Source organism: Pan troglodytes, chromosome 3 (genome assembly GCF_028858775.2).
Source record: "Pan troglodytes isolate AG18354 chromosome 3, NHGRI_mPanTro3-v2.0_pri, whole genome shotgun sequence".
NCBI lineage: Eukaryota > Metazoa > Chordata > Mammalia > Primates > Hominidae > Pan > Pan troglodytes.
The window spans coordinates 46204598-46225300 of record NC_072401.2 but is presented as its reverse complement, the minus strand read 5'-3'; the positions used below and the strand labels follow the sequence as shown (position 1 = coordinate 46225300).

The window sequence follows — 20703 nt, the reverse complement described above, 5'->3', positions numbered from 1 at the left end:
TGGTCAAGGATGATCCTCAGGTGTCCTTCGATGTCTTTGTCCTTTCCTCCGTCTGTTGCCCCCTAGCTTTGGTACATCTCCAGGGTAGGGAAATATTTGTTACATGTTTGTACCTGCACAATCACCTACCATATTACCTGGCTCAGCCTAGGTGGCCAGTGAATGATTAAGAAATTGGATTAACTAACACATTCTGCTTTGTCATCCCATATGTTGGCTTTTTCATCTGAGATTGTTATCAGCAACCTATCTATGCTTGCACCTGCGTTATTAATGATGCGAAGAGTCTTTCTCTCTATCCTTGCTTGGAGTAGAGGGTTGGGAATGAATGAACTCTAATGTTCTTTACAGCTTCCAGACATTTTGTATCATGTTTGTTAGTATGATACAAACAGACCTGAGTGTGAATTCTGATTTTGCTGCTTGATAGAAATGTTGGCTTGGAAAAGCTTAATTTTCAGTGCTTGCATCGGAGGTGGTTAATGAATGTACGTTGAATAAATTAATGTTCTCTAAGCCTCATTCCCTAAAATGAAGAAAATAATATGCAACATACTTAATAGTGCTATTAAAGATCTCATTTGGCAAATTTAGGAAGGTAGAAAATTATTTTGATGCCTTACAAACATACTTTTGGATAATCATCTGCCGTTTTTCCTGCCCTTTCTACATACTTGTAGTCTTCTGAACGATCTATCTATCTATCTAGATTTCAAGGAAGGTTAATATCTGATATTATGTTGTATTTCTGTGGTTCCCCATGTTCTCACAACATACTGTTTAACTTTGCCATTTCAGCAACCATCTGAGGTAATTGAGGATATCATTTGCTTGTTACAGACCAGAAACTTGAGCCTCAGAAAGAATTTGATTTACCTAAAGTTACAGGAGTCTCCAACGTATGATGAGAACTTAGATTTTCTGACTTAATATCTGGGAGGTTTTGCCACTGCCTTGTTGTTCTCTCAGTGATCAGGATTTCTAAAATGAACTGAACATTTATTTATCTCCACATGCCAGTTCTTTTTGATGAAACACAAGGGAAGGAAGACCAGAGTTCCAACTTACTGTGTGGCTTTAATGGTAGTACATTTGAGTTACTTTTTTGATCTCTACAGTTTGTTTGCGGGTGAAATGAGGAAGAGGGGAAACGGAGAAATAGTCCATTAAACCCAACAGCTGTGTTTGTGTTTGCAGCTGTTCTTGTGCATACAGGGCTGCGGGGAGACCCTGGCTGCTGGCAGAATAGCTGGTCTCATGGCCAGTAGCTAGGTTCCTTTGTGGTATTTGGAGACTAGCTGGAGCATGAGGAAAGTTTAGAGGAAATGCAAAAGTCTTGCCCAAACTAGGATTCTTCAGTGTAAAACATATCCTCTTCCCTCTTTTTGATATTATACAGGTTCATGCCTGACAGACTCAAGTAAATAAGCAGCTTAGCTATTATGGGGCTGGCTGAAGGTGGGGTGGCAGAAACTACTAATAGATTCAAGAAGAACAACAGAATGTTGGTTAAAAGTGTGGATTCTGGAGCTAATTGAACATCTATTATGTGCAAGGTGCTGGGGGTATAGCAGCAGGGAAAAAAAATCCCTGCTCCTCTCATAGAGCTTATATTTTAGGTAGAAGAGAGAGATAGGAAAATAAAAAAGTAAATGATATAGTATATTAGAAGGTTATTTTACTGTGGAGAAAAATCTGTCAGGGAAGGGGACAAGGCATATTATCAAAATTTCCCCTCTTTCCCTTTTCATGGAAAATTTGTCCATGGCAAATTTTCGTGATTCAACTTTTTAATATGTCAACTTCTAATTCTTGGGCTGCCTTGGTTCTCCTCTACTAACTCTATCCTTCTTTTATCCAGAAAAAAGCAAGTCTTGCAGTTTGGTGGGAGAGAGTATGCAGTCACCAACATGGCATGAATTTAGGAGTGAATAAACGAAAGAAAAGAAAAAACCCTATTATTTAGAGGTAAGCAGGCATTAAAAGTCCACCTTAAAATCGTGTTTTCTGGGTTTTTTTGCTTGCTTTTTCTTACATCTTGTAAATCAATAATACTGAATTGAGTTCTGAATTGTCCAAGCTAGTCCCAGCTATAGAATCCCTCCTGCCCAATGGAGGAATATTTATATTTCCCAAACACATCTTTTTTTTTTTTTTCAAGAGATTTGTACACCTATCATTAGAATGGAATAAACACAACACAATACAGGAAAGAAAGTCCAGACTAAGGCAAGAATGAAGCTGCAATCACACCACGATGACAAGCGTCAAACACTCCAGAAGCCTTGGAGCCTTGCAGCCAAAGGGGAGAACACCCTACCAATTCATCAGATAGATGAAGGCTTCCTTTCCTCTAATTTTTTAAAGAAATTCTTCATGTTGGACAGTCCATGAGAGAACAAGAAATAATAAAATGAGCAATTTCCTCATTAATAGCTTTAGTGCAGATGCAGATTTGTTGTTGTTGGGTATCCTTAGAGAGACCAGGAATGTTCCTCCATCTGTCTCCTTTTAGCCTCTCAAGTTTCTTAGGGAGAAGTCAAAGACAGGGTTTTGGAAACCTGGATGGAACCATGTGGAGCTACAGTGTCCCTGCCTCAAAGGCAGGTAAAATCTCAGAACCTTTGTAGAAAGTAGGAGGATGACTTTCTTGGCCACTCCCTGAGCCTACCATTCAGCACTGGGCCCTCAATGTCAATGGTTTGCAGACATTTTTTTAACATGCCTCACAGTCAGAAACATATTTTACTTTGCCACCCAATACACATGCACACACACACACACAGTTTAAACAAACATTTCTGTAAATTTCCAAGACAGTATTTTCCCATACTGCAAATGAGGCACTCTGATTATTTTTATTCTATTCAATTATATTTTTAATTGTTTCTTGTGCACTATACACAATAGCAAAGACATGGTATCAACCCAGGTGCCCATCCATGGTGGACTGGATAAAGAAAATGTGGTACATATACATTATGGAATGCTACACACCCATAAAAAGTGAAATCATGTATCTTGCAGCAACATGGATGCAGCTGGAGGCCATTATCCTAAGTGAATTAACTCAGAAACAGAAAAAGCAAATACCTCATGTTCTCACTTATAAGTGGGAGTTAAACACTGAGTACACATGGACACAAAGATGGGAACACTGCTAAGGATTCCAAAAGTGGGTAGGAGGGCAAAGGTTGAAAAACTACCTACTGGGTACTATGTTCACTACCTGGGTGACAGGACCATTAGAAGCCCAAACCTCAACATCACACAATATAGCCATGTAACAAACCTGCATATGTACTCCCTGAATCTAAAATAATAAAAAAAAGCTGCTTGTGACCAACAAAAAATTAATTTCATGACCCACTAATAGAGCGTAACCTGTAGTTTGAAATACAATACTTTGAATCAATTGTTCTCAACATGGGCAACTTTTCAAATTTCACACATGTACTCTCCCTTGACGATTTGATATAAGTCTATGATGTGTATAGGTGGTAAAATTTCCCTAAGTGATTCTGATATGTCCTGTTGCCATCTTCTAGCCAATCCAAAGTGACAAAATGCCAAGAAAAATAAACAAAGGAAAAGAAAGAGGCAGATTTGTATCCCTGTCCCAAGGGGTACAGTTTCCTAATAGAAGGGATTTCTGGGCTCCAATTAAGACATGAGCAGCTGGACTACTACAATTCTCAGGAGAGTAGCCAAATATATTTATGTAAGGGAAACAGTAAATCCAAGGAGAGTCAACCTTTGCCAAAGCCTAGACGTTTAATCCTTTATGTGTTTAAGAAAAAGGTTTCTGTTTTCCCAGGACCAAAATTCCAGATGCAATAACACGTATGTATTCTTTAGTGCAGGCAATGAGGCTCAATTAAAACTACACCTGTTCCTCCATCTTCATTAGATTTCTGGTAACCTGCTAGGGTCCAAGTTTTCCTGGGTGTTAACATCTCAGGGTACGTTGTATCAGGGTGACCAGGAATTCTGGCAGACAGCATTTTGGAAGTACAGAAATAGGTGAGATCCAATTACAGGGGGGTGTTCTATCTGGCTGTGATCCTTCAGTCTCACATTTTGGATTCAGATGGGTAGGGTAGGAGCCATCATACTTAATATCCTGAGAAAATAATTTTTAATAACGCCTCTCTATGTGACAAAATTATTTTCAGTAACAGTTATAAAATGAAACAAAAATTAATAAGAACCAGAAAAGAAATGTAGGGGTTGACATTTAAAAAACTTCTCTATCTGTCTATCTATCATCTATCTAATTACTTAATTAATTTTTTTTTTTTGAGACGGAGTTTTGCTCTTGTCGCCCAGGCTGGAGCAGAGTGGCGTGATCTCAGCTCACTGCAACCTCCGCCTCCCAGGTTCAAGCAGTTCTACTGCCTCAGCCCCCCAAGTAGCTGGGATTACAGGCGTGCATCACCACACCCAGCTAATTCTTGTGCTTTTAGTAGAGACAGGGTTTTGCCATTTGGCCAGCCTGGTCTCAAACTCCTGACCTCAGGTGATCCGCCCGCCTCGGCCTCCCGAAGTGCTGGGATTTACAAGTGTGAGCCACTGCACCCACCCTAATTTAACTTTTTACAGGCACAATATTATATGTATTTATTATATGTAATATCATGCTTATAAATATATATATTATATATAATGTCATGCCTATAAAAATTAAATTAGCCCAGGTGTGGTGGCTCACGCCTGTAATCCCAGCACTTTGGGAGGCCAAGGTGGGTAGATAATTATATGTAATTATTATAATTATATATAGCTATATAATTATATATAATAATTATAATATATAATATGTCTGTATAAAATTAAATTAAAACATTTAAAATGAAATATTATGGTACAAAAATGAGATAAAATTATAGATTAAAGTATTTTAATTATTGACATGTTCTTTGAAAAATATTGCATGTGATAATATTGAATAATAACATTACAGTCTATTTTTAAGCCTTAACTTCTGAAAATTTGTCAATGATGTTGATTGATCTCTGCATATGCATGTTCAGTACACAGTATGGTCAGATGTGTCAATCTATTTTTGCTCATAGTTTATTGAATAACACTTTTTAATTAATTTGTGACTTGAAACATTTCTTTTACGTAAAGCAAGATATCTAAAATAATTAGGAAAAGGCTTAAACATAAGAATACACGTGTCAGAAGTTCCTAAATAATCCCATTTCACAAAAATTTCAGAAATTGTAATACTACCCATTTTGTTTTTCCCTCAAAATCAACTTTAGAAGCTTGAAAATGTCTCTGCAGTTGAAAATTTTCCACTAAAAATCTTTAGCATAAAATTTATCATAAATTTTTACTCTATTCTGTAAATATTTCTGAGGTCTTTAGTATTTTGCAAAAATCAGAATTGGCTGGACACTAGTGAATACTGGCATTATTTAATCCATTGCTTAAGAATGAGTTACGTAATTGAACTAACTGAAGTTCTGTTTCTTTGTCTTTACAACTACTGTGCTATTATAGTTTATTTGGAATCTACTGTTTAAAGACATGCATATGTAATACCACAGGGGTTGGAGACAAATTGTGGCCAAAGCAAGCTTCAGTAAGTGGTACAATTAAAAGTTCTCTGCATTAACTTTTGTAGAATATGATGTTTATCAAAGGATAAGTGATACAAATGTGATGATTTGAAGTTTATATATATTATTAAAGTTCAATCCTATCTGCAGCAATTGTTTAAAACATAGACCAACAAAAAGAATTTTCTGGGGAGAGTATTATTGCCATTGTTTAGAATTGCCAGTGCACTGTGATAGTAAAAAGCAGACTAACTTCTATTTGGTTTTATTATTGTTTTTAAATTCTGTACAGACTCCCCATTGCCCACACTAGGAACAGTTCCACCCCCTGTGTGCCACTGGGAACAGGTCTGTAGTGACGCCTGCCTGATTTGAGTTCTGTTCTTCCCCCAGCACCCCTGACAAGTTACAAAGCTGACCTCAAGCTTTTCTCCCTTCCATACCTGAAAAGTGAGTTTCTGACATGGAATTCTTTGGAGAGAGAAAAAGAAAAAAAAAAACCTCCCACCCTGCAAACAAACAAACAAACAAACAAAACCAAACAAACAAAAAAAAAACAAGTTTAATCTCTAATAAGGCATTCTGCTATAAGGGTAACACAAATCTTCACCCTTTGTAACATTCTTAGTCTCCAGTGACCTGACCTATCAGCAATTGTTGTCTTTGGGGTAGATGTGGAGAGAAAACTTGTGCTTCCCAGAGAGGCCAACCTTTCACAGATTGCAGGCAGTGCTTTCAGAAGTGAGAAACAAGCACTCTGTGCTCACACCCCAGCATTGGATCCCCCCCAAGGTCTGTCACTGATCTGCTGTGTAAACGTGGGCCAATTACTTACTCTGTCTGCGAAGAGTATCTGTAAAGTGGGGATAGCAGTAGTACCTGCCTCCTAGAGATTTTGTGATGATTAAATGAGAGAGAAGCACCTAGAACAATGTCTGGCACATAGAAAATATTCAATAAATATCAATTAATAGTTTTCCTCTTTTGTATAATGGTCATTAAGAAATGCATGAAAGAAATGTGCAAATCAAGAAAGACAATTCTTTCATGGGTTTAAGTAAATGCTCTAAAAATTTTATTTCTGAGACTAATCTGATTTTAGTTTACACGGAAGCTGGTTTATCCTATTAGCCATATTTTTTAAAAGGGCTACACCATCTAGACATCATTCCCACTCTAGATAAATGGGACATTGGATTCAATCTGAGTTTTCATGGTAAGAGAATCTGGGACCAGAGGGAAGGTTTAACTGCACAGCAACTCAAATTCCCTAGAAAATCTATGGAAACAGCCCAATTATAGGGGATGACTTGAGTCTGAGGGGAGTTGATCCCCTTTAACAGCTTGCAATTTAATCCTTGCCGCTATCCAAGTTTAGGCCCTGGCAACTAGTATTTCAATTATTTTTATCCTTCTATGCTTCTTTTCAAGAACCTACCACACTTCTCTGCCAACACTTAAGTTAAATAGGAAGACTAACAGATTGAAGCTTTGTTTCAAAGGAGGTTCCTTTGTTTTAGCTTCTTAACTCTTAAGCTTCACTTTTGACAACTTCAAGAATCTACCATTCTACTTCACTACCATTCTATCTTAATTTCCTTCACCTATCCATTAAGACAGGTTCCTCACGGTACTGCTTATTCTCTTTCCAGTCTTTTTTTCACCTCTCTTTACCTCTAATACCTTTTCTCCATAGTGTAGAGGAATATTGTCTCTAACTGTCCCCAGCATAAGATGAAGAAACTGACTCAGAATGCAAAATGACTTGCCTAAGTTGACATGTTTTGTTTACTCCATGGCAAAGTTGATCCTAGACTTCTGATTTCTAGTCTATTATTTTATTCTGAGTAGCTGTTGCAATTGGATTTCAGAATGCAGGTGTAGCATTCCCTTCCTTCATAGGTGTTTCAGTAGCTGGGATCTGCTTTTCACTTTCCTCCCAATAGACAGCAAGAGACCCTGAAAACTCTTATAAGTTTCAATGAGATTCAAATTGGGACACACACACGTGTGTGTGTGTGTGTGTGTGTGTGTGTAAGTGTGTTTGTGTATGCTGAAGATTTCAGGGTGGAGAATAAAGCTAAGGGATAGGGTAATATTTAATTGACAGGTAATTTTGTTATGAATGAGTATTTGAGGCCATAACATTTCAATAAGTCCTTCCTTTTTGACCTGGTTTCTTCAGTCCATAGACTTACACACCACCCTGGGGTCCCTTTGATCACTTTTGGCCAATGACCATATAGTCTTGAATGTTAATTTTATTGCTTCTAGTTGGCATTTTTAAGAACAAGTGCTTTGTGCTCTGTGGTTTTCATTGAACAGAGACATGGATTGGAAGCTAGCATATTCTCACTCTCATTTGAAGCCCAAAATGAAAGTTGGTCTCCCAGGTGTCATAGTAATAGGCAACACAAAATGTAAATAAACATATTTCAATGGAATTTTGATAGGCATATATAAGAAAGATGGCTGCACTTAAGTCAGGAGTAGGCAAGGTGCAGCATGACTCAGCAGGTTTGGAGCACAGGCACACAACCCTGCACATTATGTAACCATGCCACATGAGGTGCATTAGGTAACCACTCACATGAGCTCATTCTTGGCTCGGAGCCACTATTGTCTGTAAAACGTATAACTACCCTGCTGATGCTGTACATATGGTTCATGCCCAGAGGGAGAATAAAGCCATGTCACAACTGCCTATGATTCCTTGGGTGTTTTTCCAGCTACCTGCCACCTGCTCACTGAGTCCCCTTGGACCTCAGCTTGGCCTCAAACCTGATAACTGGCATAGTCAGTAGTATCCTGAGGTCAGTGAGCCTTCGGTCCCTGCTGATTTTGGGTCGGCCATGTGGCCACAACATGGGTTGTGGTACATGGTGGCAGCTGTGCTGCTTGAATGGGCTCCAGTGGAAACCTGGGCGGCAGTAGATGGGTCCCCCATGAGCATGGAGAAGGCGCAGAAGCAGCTGGAAGCACAGAACATTGAGAAGGAGCAAGTCTTTGCTGGCAGAGTTAGATGGGCATTTATGACTGTGCTATGAGAAGTACAAATCCAGTCCCTGAGGGATGTGGCACAGGTAAGGGACCTCCAGGTGCAGGCAGGGTGCCTGGAGGCCTGGCTTCAGAGCTTGGAGAAAGAATTAGAGGCTGCCATGAATGCAGGCCTCCGTCTGTTGTCTTGGCCAGAAACCCCCACTCAGTCTGATACTGAGGAGGAAGAACCCCCACTGTGGATTCACCACTGTTAGAAGGTAGATCATGAACAGCCATTGGGGCCCCAAGGGCAGGCTCAGGGACCTCCCCCCAACCATAATGCAACACACTTTGTATATTGCATATACCCCAACTGAGTGCAGGAATTAGGCAAGCAGTGCTGCCAGCATCCAGGGGAACCCATGCCAGCCCGGATGCTTCATCTGTGGGATGAGGGAGAAGATAGTATCTCCTGTTCTGCCTTTGAGATGGAAAAGCTGGGCTCCATCACCACTGACCCCTTCCTCTGTCAGTGGTTGCAAGTGAGCAGGCGGTTAGCAGCAGGGCAAGGTGACCACACTCCTACTGAGTGGCTACAGGCAGCCAATGGACTGTGTGGAACGACGCCAGTGAAATACCTGAAACTGAATAAATGGCAGTCGTGTGCCGAGTTGGTGCAAGTCATCTGGGAGATGGGTATGCAGCAGACTATGTTTGACCTGAATACCTGGGGGCCAGATGATGAACGTTTCACCTCCCACATGAGGGATCTCATGTTGGGTTCTGCACCCCTGAGTGCCTTTAGCTTCTTAGCTGCTGTGTTCACCCTGTACATAGGGTGCAGTGTACATGAAATGACCACTGCCATGGTGGCTCTTGGGGAAGCAGAAGGCCATCTGCAGAAGGGTATGGTGCCCCGTCTGCAGGGGGCTCCCTCATGGGAAAAAGCAGGGCCCCAACTAGTGACATGCACAGATGTGGTGAGATTTGATTTTGGTTGGGGCTGACTGAGAGAAGATCTATAAGCAGCCCAATGAAGTACTCCTAACTTTGTGGAAGCGGTTGTCTTCGGAGCAGCAATTCCAGAAAATGCCCAAGGGGGAGAAAGACATTGCTGTGTGACCCAGTCCTGCCCGGGCACTCCAGCTTAAAGACTACTTGCTGCAGCCAGGCGTAACTGTAGTTCTTTTCTGTTTGATTAGGGAACTGGCTGAGGTGCCTGGCTTGGTGGGGACAATGGACTACCACAGGCCACATGTGGAATTAGCAATCCACTGGTCCCCCACCAGTGTACAGTGGGTGCTGGCACTGGTAGATACTGGCACAGATTGTAGCCTTGTTTCTGGGTGAGGCTGCATACGTTGCCAGCTATGGAGGCTGGTCAGTGAATGTGAAACCTGTATTTCTGCTCCTCGGCATCGGCTGCTTGGCTTCCAATTTATATACTGTGTATGTCTGTCCCACACTGCAATACATTCTGGGGGTGGACATTTTACACGGCCTGGGATTACAAAGCATGGCCAGGAAATTCAGACTCCGAGTGTGTATGGTGAAGACGGTGCTGCATGGATATATGCATCACCAGCCTCAGGTCCAGCCACAACCCCGACTGGTTAATTTCGCCCATCAATACCATTTTCCAGGTGGGCATCCGGAGATAACTGAGACAATTAAAAAGCTAGAGGAGGTGCAGATATTGCGTGGCACCCACAGCCCCTACAGTTCTCCAGTGTGGCCAGTTAAAAAGCCTGATGGAACTTGGTGGATGACGGTGGACTATCAGGAATTGAATAAAGTAACACCCCCTTTGCATGCAGCTGTACTGTCAATCATGGATTTGATGGCCTGTTTGAAGATGGAACTGGGACAGTACCACTATGTAGTGGACTTGGCCCAGGCATTCTTCTCCATTGACATTGCTCCAGAGAGCCAGGAACAGTGTGCCTTCACATGGAAAGGGCGACAATGGACTTTTACAGTGTTGCCGCAGGGCTATGTGCATAGCCCCACCATATGTCATGGTCTCATTGCCACGGATTTAGCTGCCTGGCAATGTCCAGAAGGGGTCCACCTATTCCATTGTATTGATGATATTATGATAACCTCTGATTCTCCTGCAGATTTAGAAGCAGCAGTGCCACTCTTGGGGAAACATTTGGCAGCATGCAGTTGGGCCATCAATGAATCCAAGGTCCAAGGGCCTGGATTATCTGCCAGATTCTTGGAAATAATCTGGTCAGGTAAGATGAAGGTCATACCAGAGGCCATCATTGATAAAATTCAGGTGTGTCTCAGGCCCACAGTGGTGAAGCAGCTGCAAATTCTTATGGGCCTCCTGGGATATTGGCGGGCATTTGTTCCCCATTGAGCTCAAATGATAAAATTGTTGTATTGGTTAACAAAGAAGCAAGTTATCTGGGATTGGGAAGTGGCTGAGATCACCTTCCTGACAGCCAAGTGGGCTATTCAGCAGGCACAAGCCCTACAAGTAGTTGACTGGGGGCGCCCGTTTGAGCCGGATATGCATGTGAACACAGATGGTTTTGGTTGGGGCCTGTGGCAGTGCATGGAGTGCTTGAGAATGCCAGTAGGCTTTTTGTCCTAATTATGGAAGGGGGAGCTGAGCTCTGGTATTCCTTAATAGAAAAACAGCTGGCAGCTGTATATGACACACTTCAGGCTTGTGAGAGTGTGACAGGATGGGCTATAGTTGTCATGTGGACAACTTACCTGACAGTGGGATGGGTGCATTCATGGGTAATAACCCCCCAGACTGGGACTGCACAGACATCCACTTTGGCAAAGTGGGATGTCTACTTAGAGCAGTGGAGTACACTGAGTACAAGCCCCTTAGCAGCAGAGTTGCAAGAGGTCTTGGGGCCTGTAGTTCTAATGCAAGATAAGGTCATGGGGCCTGAGGCACCCTTAGACAAGCAATCACTGTTTAAGGAAGGGCATCCCCCCATTCCCAATGGAGCATGGTACACAGATGGGTCTAGCCAAGGTGCTACTGCTGCTGAACCACTGTTGCAGTCCAGCCTAGTACCAACATGATATGGTTTGAAACCAGGTGTGAGCAAAATAGCCAATGGGCTGAACTTAGTATGGATAGTGATCACCAAGGAGGAGACATCTATGGTAATCTGTGCCAATAGCTGGGCAGTCTATTGAGGCTTAACCTTGTGGTTAACTACTTAGAAAACACAGAATTGGCTAGTCGGCCACCAACCCATTTGGGGCCAAGCCATGTAGCAAGACCTCGGGGAAATGGGCCATCAGAAAGAGGTAACTATTTATCATGCATCAGGCCATATGTCTTTGGCCACCCCCAGCAATGATGAGGCAGATGCCTTGTCCAAAGCCCAATTAGTAGAGTCGGCACCTACACAAGATGAGGCCTTGTGGCTGCACCAGAAACTGGGACATGCAGGGGGTAAGCTGATACAACAGATCAATAAGCACTGGGGTCTGTCCTTGCCCATGCAAGATATTTGGGAGGCTTGTCAAAAACGCCCAGCATGTGCTCAGGCATACCCTAAATGGAGGCAGCTGCCCAGTGTTACACAACAAGTGATGATAGGGCGAGTGCCCTTGCCCAGGTGGCAAGTAGACTACATTGGGCCACTGCTGACGTCGCAAGGGTATATGCATGTGCTAACAGCTGTGGACATCGCCACAGGCCTGTTGTTCACCTACCCTTGCAGGGCGGCTGGCCAACAGCACACCATCCGGGCCCTGCAACACTTATGTGCCCTGTATGGTTGCCCTCTGGCCATTGAGAGTGATAGGGGAACACATTTCATTGGATAACAGGTACAACAATGGGCACAACGAATGGACATAAAGTAGGGATTCCATGTGCTGTACAACGCACAAGCTGCAGGTATGATTGAATGATATAACGGGCTCTTGAAGAATGGGTTACACTTGCATGTCACACCCTCATCTTTGTGGGCTGGAGTTCCAGGCTGGACCTGGTGCTCCAAACCTTGAATAAATGGCCACGGAAAGGCAGCCTGGCCCTGGTGGAGGGTTTGTTACACCAGGCTGCCATCCCCATTCCATTCGGTTGCAGATACACACTATGGATGACCTCCTCCGACCAGGTATGGAGACGAGCAGCTGCCCCAACACCCCTGAAGGTGGGGGAACAGAAAACCTGGCTGTGGCCATGGACCCTCCAAGCCCCCACTGCCAGTGGTGGGCCACTGTAGCTCCCTGGGGGGAGGGCCTATAGTATGACTTGCATGCCACTCCTTGGATGTTCAATACATGGCCCCCAGAGTTGACTGCTCATAGGGGAACAGCCAGGGAAGGAACCCCCCTCCGGGAGACATATGTATTGTCTGTGTGGTTTATTACGAGCTCCCCCGTGACTTTGGCATGGATACAGGACCCAAAGGAACCACCGGGAGCTGAGAAGGTGTAGTACCATCGCCCAGGGCAGAAGCCCTCGTGGCTGCATTGTTATCCAGGGATGAAAAGTTAGCCTGTATTTTGCCTGAGGGATGTGATTTACCTCTGTTAGTATCTGCGCCTGCTCTGTCATTTCGACCGTAGGTTAACATGCTCCAACTGCATTGTGGACTGGGCCCACACCTATGCTGAGGTGACCAATGTTTCCAACTGTTGGATCTGCACTGCCTTCCAGCAGCAGCTGTGGATGGCTTGCCTTGGCACATACATTCAGCATCTGCAGAGAACTGGACATGGCTGGAGACTTGGGGTTCCATGGCTGATGTCTGGAACACAACACGCTAAGCTTTGGACAAAGCAAACACACCTGCCCCCTGGCTGGCTATAGTGTTTATGATGAGTGGGGCTGGCTAGTGGGGAAGATGTAGTACCGTCAGCTCAAGCGCTACAGTGCATAGAACATTGGGGTAACACCACTGTGGGAGGGGTACCCGTCACAGCCTGTGCAAACATAACACATGTCACCACACTGAAGGTATGATGGAACAAGTGGCCCCAACAAGGTCAGGCCCCAATGGACTTTGTGTCCCCTGGGAGTTTAGGGGTCTGTGGGGACATACTGTGGCCTTATCTACCAGCAAACTGGACTGGACGTTGTACCTGGGGGTCGCCTTCTGTGCCTGCCACTGTTCTCCCCACATTACCCAGACGCTCACATAACTGGGAGGCACCACACTCTTGGTTTTTGCGAGTGCGACGAGCCCCCTGTTGGTTCTACCCCTTGGCAGTGACTATCCCTGGAGCGGATGTCATAACTGTAGAAGCACTAGTTACTGCTCTTGGCTCTGAATTACACCCAAGTGACCCTCCTCCTGTTAACAGATAAGGTTGATCAGATCAGAAAGGTGGCGTTGCAAAACCGAATGGCCTTAGACATAGGAACTGCTGCCAAGAAGGCACCTATGCCATTTTAGGAAGACAATGTTGTACCTTTATCCCTGACAATCCGCAGAACATAACAGCAGCCCTGCAAGGGGTCTCATGGGAGATTGAGGCAGTCAAGAGCCTTACTGACAAACCCCTGCAGAGATGGCGGGCATTCCTGGGCTCTGGCCTATGCTGGGCCCTAATAGTCGTAAGTAGCATAGCTGGGACCCTAGTAGTGAGCTGTTTCTCTCTGTATTGCTGTTGTGGGTTACGGATTCAGGGCTCTGCCCTATGGGCACGTGTCCCTACCCAGAAGACACCCTCAGCCTAGGGGGTGGAGTGTAAGGGAGATGGCTGCACTTTAGTCAGGAGGAGGCTGAGGCGGCCTTCCAGTGCAGAATGGCTCAGCGGGTTTGCAGCACAGGCGCACAACCCCACACATTATGTAACCACGTCACGTGAGGCACATTAGGTAACCACTCACATGAATTTGTGCTTGGCTCGGAGCCACTATTGTCTGTAAAAGGTATAACTATCCTGCTGACAATATACATATGGCTGGCCCCCATAGAGAGAATAAAGCCATGTCACAACTGCCTACGATTCCTCAAGTGTTTTTCCAGCTACCCACCACCTACCCACCCACTACCCTTGGATCTCAGCTTGGGCTCGAACCTGACAGCATAGTGCTTAATGTAGTTCAGACATGGGATTAGGTCATTTTAAAATAATTTTTATCAATCAACATAGTAGAGCCTTTCTTTAGTCCTTTCTGAGTCTAAAAGACTTATACTATTTACATATTAAAAAAATGAATATCAACATTTCTGACTATTTTGACAAAGAGAATGCTGTAGGAGGCATTTCTGTAAGAAAAGCGTCCTTGGGGAAACTTTTAACAAATTCTCTTTTCATGTAAACTTTCAATAAACTGAAATTAAAATATGGTTAAGACTTTGTCCATTTATATTTATTTCACAAATAGGAACAGCTACATATACAATAATTAAAGAACAAGTTCAAAAGGAAAACTGATTTATGTCACTGTTAGGACTCAAACCTAGAATTCCTAAAGATAAAAGTTTGGGTCTACGATTGGGCTCGTCTTATATTTCTTTGGCAAAAGGTAGGAAAAATTGAGATGATATAAATTCTCTTTGCCTCACACCCATTTATTTTCCTCCTACTATCATAGTGATCATTTAACTCAATTTAATTCTAGAAGCATTTATTCAGGAACTACTATGTACCAGATTCTGTGCCAGGTGCTCTGGATGATACAAAATTAAATAAGATATACTTAAAACTGGGCATACTTCAACTAAATGTGCTATTATTTTTATACTAGTGCTATGAATGGTGTAAGCAAGCCTCTTTTGAGAGAGAAGAGCTTCACAGAGAAGCAGATTTTGCTGGTGGTGAAACAGGGGAAGGTCATTCCTGGCAGAGGGAGCAGGTGAGCCCAGGTATGTTTTGGAACACTTAGTGCATGGGGAGTGTGCAGGAGATGAGGCTGGAAAGGAAGGACAGGGCAGGTTACTAAAGGATTTACCTGCATGCTCAAGGGTAACAAGGTTAAAGACTGTCTTCCATGAGCAATGGAGGATCAACAGTGTTTACAAAGAGTATGAGGCATATGGAAGGAAAGCTAGGGATGTTGACTCCTGATGGCCCTGAGTCTCCTGGGGAGGTGAATGACAGGATTTCTGCTGCGACCCAGGAGTTAGCGGTGAGGTTAGGATACTGGGAAGAGTGCAGTCAAGTGTTGAATAGGTGCTGTAGGGGATGGAAAAGGAAGCCAACCGGTAATGAGCAACAAGATTGGTAAATAGTATCTAGCTAAAGATGAAAAAAGTTACAAATTTCTCATATAGCTAATTAGTATAGGTATACCAATTTTCTGCTGCAACATTCAACAGTCAAGGTACAGACAGTTGTGTTGATATTACTACTAATTCTTAATTTCACAGACACATGTTGCTTGATGTCCCTGGAGTCCCCCAAATACTTGTAGTCACTCTTCTTTTATTAAGATCTGTGATGAAGGCCAAAAATGTGCTTTTGTGTCCTGAGGGGTGGGGTGGAAATATTTATCCAAGAATAGACATGACGCCTTTTTGACAAGAGACAAATGTTTCATTCAAATGCTGCATTTCGCATATTGGAAACTGTAATGAATTTTTGTGCACCTCTCTACCTAGTTCACAATGTCAGGCCCAGGCATTGAAGCACCTCAGGCTTCCCTCACAAAATTAAATTTAATGCTATACCCTCCAGTAAAATGGTACATAAATCAAGCATTTGATTTGCATGGACTGCAGCAAGCAGCTCCGTTCTGGACAAATATAAACCCAACTCTGAATATTATGTCAGGGACAGGAACAAAGCAATCTAGGACTTCCAATAAAAGTCTGGTACCAAGGGTAATTCATGCTGGTATTACTGCTCTGTGTTAAGCCTGTTATTAGAACTCTTGTTTTAACCTCCTTTTTTCATTTCAAAAGAAAATGTTTTTTTTTTTTTGACCTCCCTGTATTCAGAAAACCAGTGCACACTCAAACCAGTACTATTTATAAACTGGTGTCTATTAGGACAACCATGGGCATATTTATTTTCTTTCCCCACCTACCCCTACCAACATAGAGTACAGGAATGGGGTACATATGAGTAATCAAGAGGAAAGAAAGAAAACAAAGGGCATGGAATAAAATATACCACAGGAGATTAGGTAACATGGATATTCACTAATGTTCTACCTTTGGCCATAGTCCCAAGAGAATGGTAAGAACAGTTTCAGGGCAGACAAGTATAAAAAACGATGCAATAGCCAAATTTAATGCACATTTGGATGCAGAACATGCATCCAATTCAGGAAAAGTGAGCCTAACTATGCATCATTTGGTCTTGTTTCTGGCCTCCAGCATATGCTGAGTTATACATTTTCCTTATATTCATATTTTCCCCATCACAGGCTATCTGAATTTTTTTTTTTTTTTTTTTTTTTTTTTTTTTTTTTTTTTTTTTTACTAAAAGTAAAATCACAGTGATCTGAAATTGACTGAGGTCTTGAGATAAGAAACATCTTTACAAATGCAAAATGAGCCCCCCCTTAATCCCCTGAGAACATAAATAGATCATGGACTTGCACATATTCTACTCTACATCAAGGCCTGTCATGTTTATTCTGGAATGCTATAAGGGTATTACAAACAGAGCTCGCTCCTGAAGCCAAGTGCATTTCCAAGAAGGCACAGCTGTCCAGAACACATAACCAGGTGAAGATGTGATCCTGAGAGCTGTGCTGATGATTTGGTATCTGCAGTGTAATTTCTCCCAGCTGTCACCGAACATCTGTTCGAATTTAGAATGCTTCAAGATCTGAATAGGTGAAAGTAGGTGTCTGAAAACATAAATTTATGATGTTTTAAGAATAGTAAATTAGGATTCATTTGTGAATGGAATACATCAATACATATGTATTAAATGGATACAATGTGTCAGTCACGGTGCTAGGTACTAAGGGGGATGTCAACACAAAATCAGACCTAGACTCCACTTCCAGGGAATTTATAAAAACAATTTAAAGTCTAAGAGATATATATAACTATCATACAAGATGAAAATGTCATAAGGTATATAGATATAGAAGAGGGATCAGCACATTGGAGGAAATCAGAGAAGGCTAAGCAGACAGGATTTGGCTGTATAAAATGGGGGTAGGAAAGGAGATACAGTGGGAGAAGAGCAAGGGAACAGGAAATCCCATGCACAGATCCTGCATGATGAATATTAACGAATGCCACACTACTGAATTAGTGGGTGAAAGAAGACAGCAGAGAGAAATGAAACTGGAAAGGTAGACTTGGGAACAGGGATAGAAGGATAGGGGACAGCCATTGAATACTGGACTAAGCAGTTTATTTTATTTATTTTATATTTTATTTTATTTTATATTTTATTTTACTTTATTTTAATTTAATTTAATTTAATTTAATTTAATTTTATTTTATTTTATTTTATTTTATTTTATTTTATTTTATTTTTGAGAGGAGTCTTGCACTGTCGCCTGGGCTGGAGTGCAGTGGCCTGATCTCGGCTCATTACAACCTCCGCCTCCCAGGTTCAAGCGATTCTCCTTGCCTGTCTCCCAAGTAGTAGCTGGGCTTACAAGTGCCCGCCACCATGCCCAGCTAATTTTTTTTGTATTTTTAGTGGAAAGGGGGTTTCACTGTGTTGGCCAGGCTGGTCTTGAACTCCTGATCTTGTGATCTGCCAGCCTTGGCCTCCCAAAGTGCTGGGATTACAGGCGTGAGCCATTGCGCCCAGCCTAAGCAGTTTATTTTAAAAATTAAGCAATATGGAGTCATTAAGGATCTGGGGGCAAGGAAATGACATGATCTACTCTGCACTTTTGGAAGCTTTATGTGGTCACAGTGTATAAGATAGATTAAAGAACAGAGATTGGTATTAAGGAGACTGGTTAATCCTAAAGAGAAGAAACAATAACCTAAAAGAAGAGGAGCAGTGGGAACTCATAAGAAGCGACAGAGTATTACGCAAGTAGAATCCATAGACTTGGCAACAGACTGGTGAACAAGATGAGAAGGTCGAAGATGATTCTGAGGTTTTGATTGAGTGAACAAAAGAGTCAGAGAAGTTAACAATAAACCTCAAAAAACTTAATTTTTTTCCTTTATCTTGAAAAGATCAATGCTTTTATAAAATAGAATGTAATGTAGTTGCATATCTTTTACCTGAGCTCAAAATTCAATTTACAGACACCTGCTATTGTAAGCCTTTTATTTCACACATAGTAATTTGGGTAAAGTTGAGTGAGTTACTTGGAGTTGGGAGAAAAAGGAGAAACAAAATATTTCTAAGTGGTTGCTGTGGTTATAAAATCAGCATGAAAGTTCTTGGCATTTATCATCCCGATTATTACACTAATATTTTTAGAAATCATTACAGAGAGCCAGAGTTTAGCATATCCCAAATAGAGCAAACAGCTAAGTGAAGGTACATTGACCTCGTTGATCATGATTTAAAGATTCGTATTGGAATAGAACAGCATCCAGTCTTATCCAAGTTTATTTTGAAAGTACAGTCAGTCCACTTCATGGATAAGGTGTTTTCTAATTGACTGAAACACCAAGCAGGCTGATCTCTAAGCCACTCCATCAATACCCTTACAGAGAAAACCTGCATCCCCTTAGCCACCTCTCTTAGGCCAAGTGATTAAGTGTGCATTGGTCATTTAGCATAATAAATGTGAAGTAAGAGCGATTGAGTGTTGCCATGGGCCTCCTGCTGTGGAAATAAATGCCCTCCACCTTAGCATGCTTAGAGCAGACACAAAGAGTTTGCTTTAAAAGTGTTAAGGAGCCATAAGCACCCTTTTAGTTTTGAAACAGAGCCTTCAGGTAGTTAATCCTATCTGTCAGGCAATGTGGAAATGTGATCTGTTATCACTACCCTCTACATTTGAAATAAATCTATTTTAATGGGAAACAAAAAGTGGCCCTTTAGTGATCATTTTCTAAAATGTAACATGCACCTCCTTTAAAGGGCATTACTACCAGTATGGCAGAAATCACATGAAACTTAGAAATAGCTACTAGGGAAGGAATGAAGACTCCATTTTGAAAATTTCTTCTTTGCTCTCAGAATCAAAGAAAGAAGAGTGCATGTTGCAATGACAGAATCTATTTATCACTAAACAAATGCACAAAAGATATTGTTCTTTCTTAAGATTCTTAAGCGTATTAAGGAAATTAGCTATATTAAATTCACCAAGTTTCTGATTTTGTAAATGTATTAAGTCAACAAAATCGCTAGTACAGTCTGGTTATTCATTCTAGTTGTCTCTGGTAGATTATTTGATCCAGGTTATTGCTACTGTAGAAGAGACATAGTTTCATATAAAATGAAGCAAATGTTTGATCAAATTAGGTGCTATCATTTGAGGCAGGGCATATTGAAATTAATATCCTCACATCTCCACTTGCCATCCCCAGAAATTTGCCTCTGACCTGCAATAAATAGTTGTGGTTCTTGAGCTATTTAAGCCTGATTAAGGTATTTGTTATGCATTTGACAGTACACAATAGTGCACAATGTCAATTCTCAACTGTCATCATTATGATTAAAAAGGGTAGAAGAGAATGACCCCTATGTGGAACAAGTTGTAATAAATAATGAGAATGCCATGAACCTCTAACGCAATCACAGGGTTTAGCCAAAGTGAATAAAAACCCTAGCAAGATCTCTAACAAAAAAGTTGCCAAACAGATTATGCTGGATTTTCTTATTCATAAAAATTATGTTTTGTTGTCCAGCTATGTAATATCCTCAATTGTTAGGGGATCTTGTTATGAATACTAATGAGAAGAATGCAATTGACTTCAGAGAAGCACCCCATATAACCTCCCTATTAAAGGTTAGCTTATTGGAAGCTTTTTAATTTGAAAAATAATTTAGGTTAAAGGAGGCAGCCCAATCAAAATTCCAGCAAAGAGAAGACTTCAGCATTAGGAGAAATGCCTAAACCAGTGGTACAGCTGGGTTAAAAAAATCCTATAGACATTTTTAAAACCGAGGCCTGATAAGTGTTCATTGGTTTTGCTCAGCAGTCTTAAGACGAGCCAAATGACAGTAATTCAAGCCGGTCTCTCATCTTGAGAGGCCTCAAAGTGTGTCAGTGTAATGCCAAACATCCAGTTTGGCCAACTGGTTCACTGAATTGTCTCCCCCTGAAAGCCCACTTTTAAACAATGATAAATTGAACAACAACAACGATGACAACAACAGCAGT

The 20703-nt window shown here is 41.8% G+C and overlaps 1 long non-coding RNA gene across 4 annotated transcripts in view; it reads left to right on the top strand.

Annotated features, from left to right (window-relative positions):
• Positions 1–20703, top strand: part of LOC104006041 (uncharacterized) — a 137185-nt gene that overhangs the window by 61642 nt on the left and 54840 nt on the right. For 3 of the 4 annotated variants that reach the window (XR_010156553.1, XR_010156551.1, XR_001716872.4), the window contains 3 exons: positions 1862–1968; positions 10670–10789; positions 15241–15358. This is a non-coding gene — a long non-coding RNA (uncharacterized LOC104006041). The remainder of the gene's footprint in view (positions 1–1861; positions 1969–10669; positions 10790–15240; positions 15359–20703) is intronic. The other variant, XR_010156552.1, reaches the window with a different exon arrangement.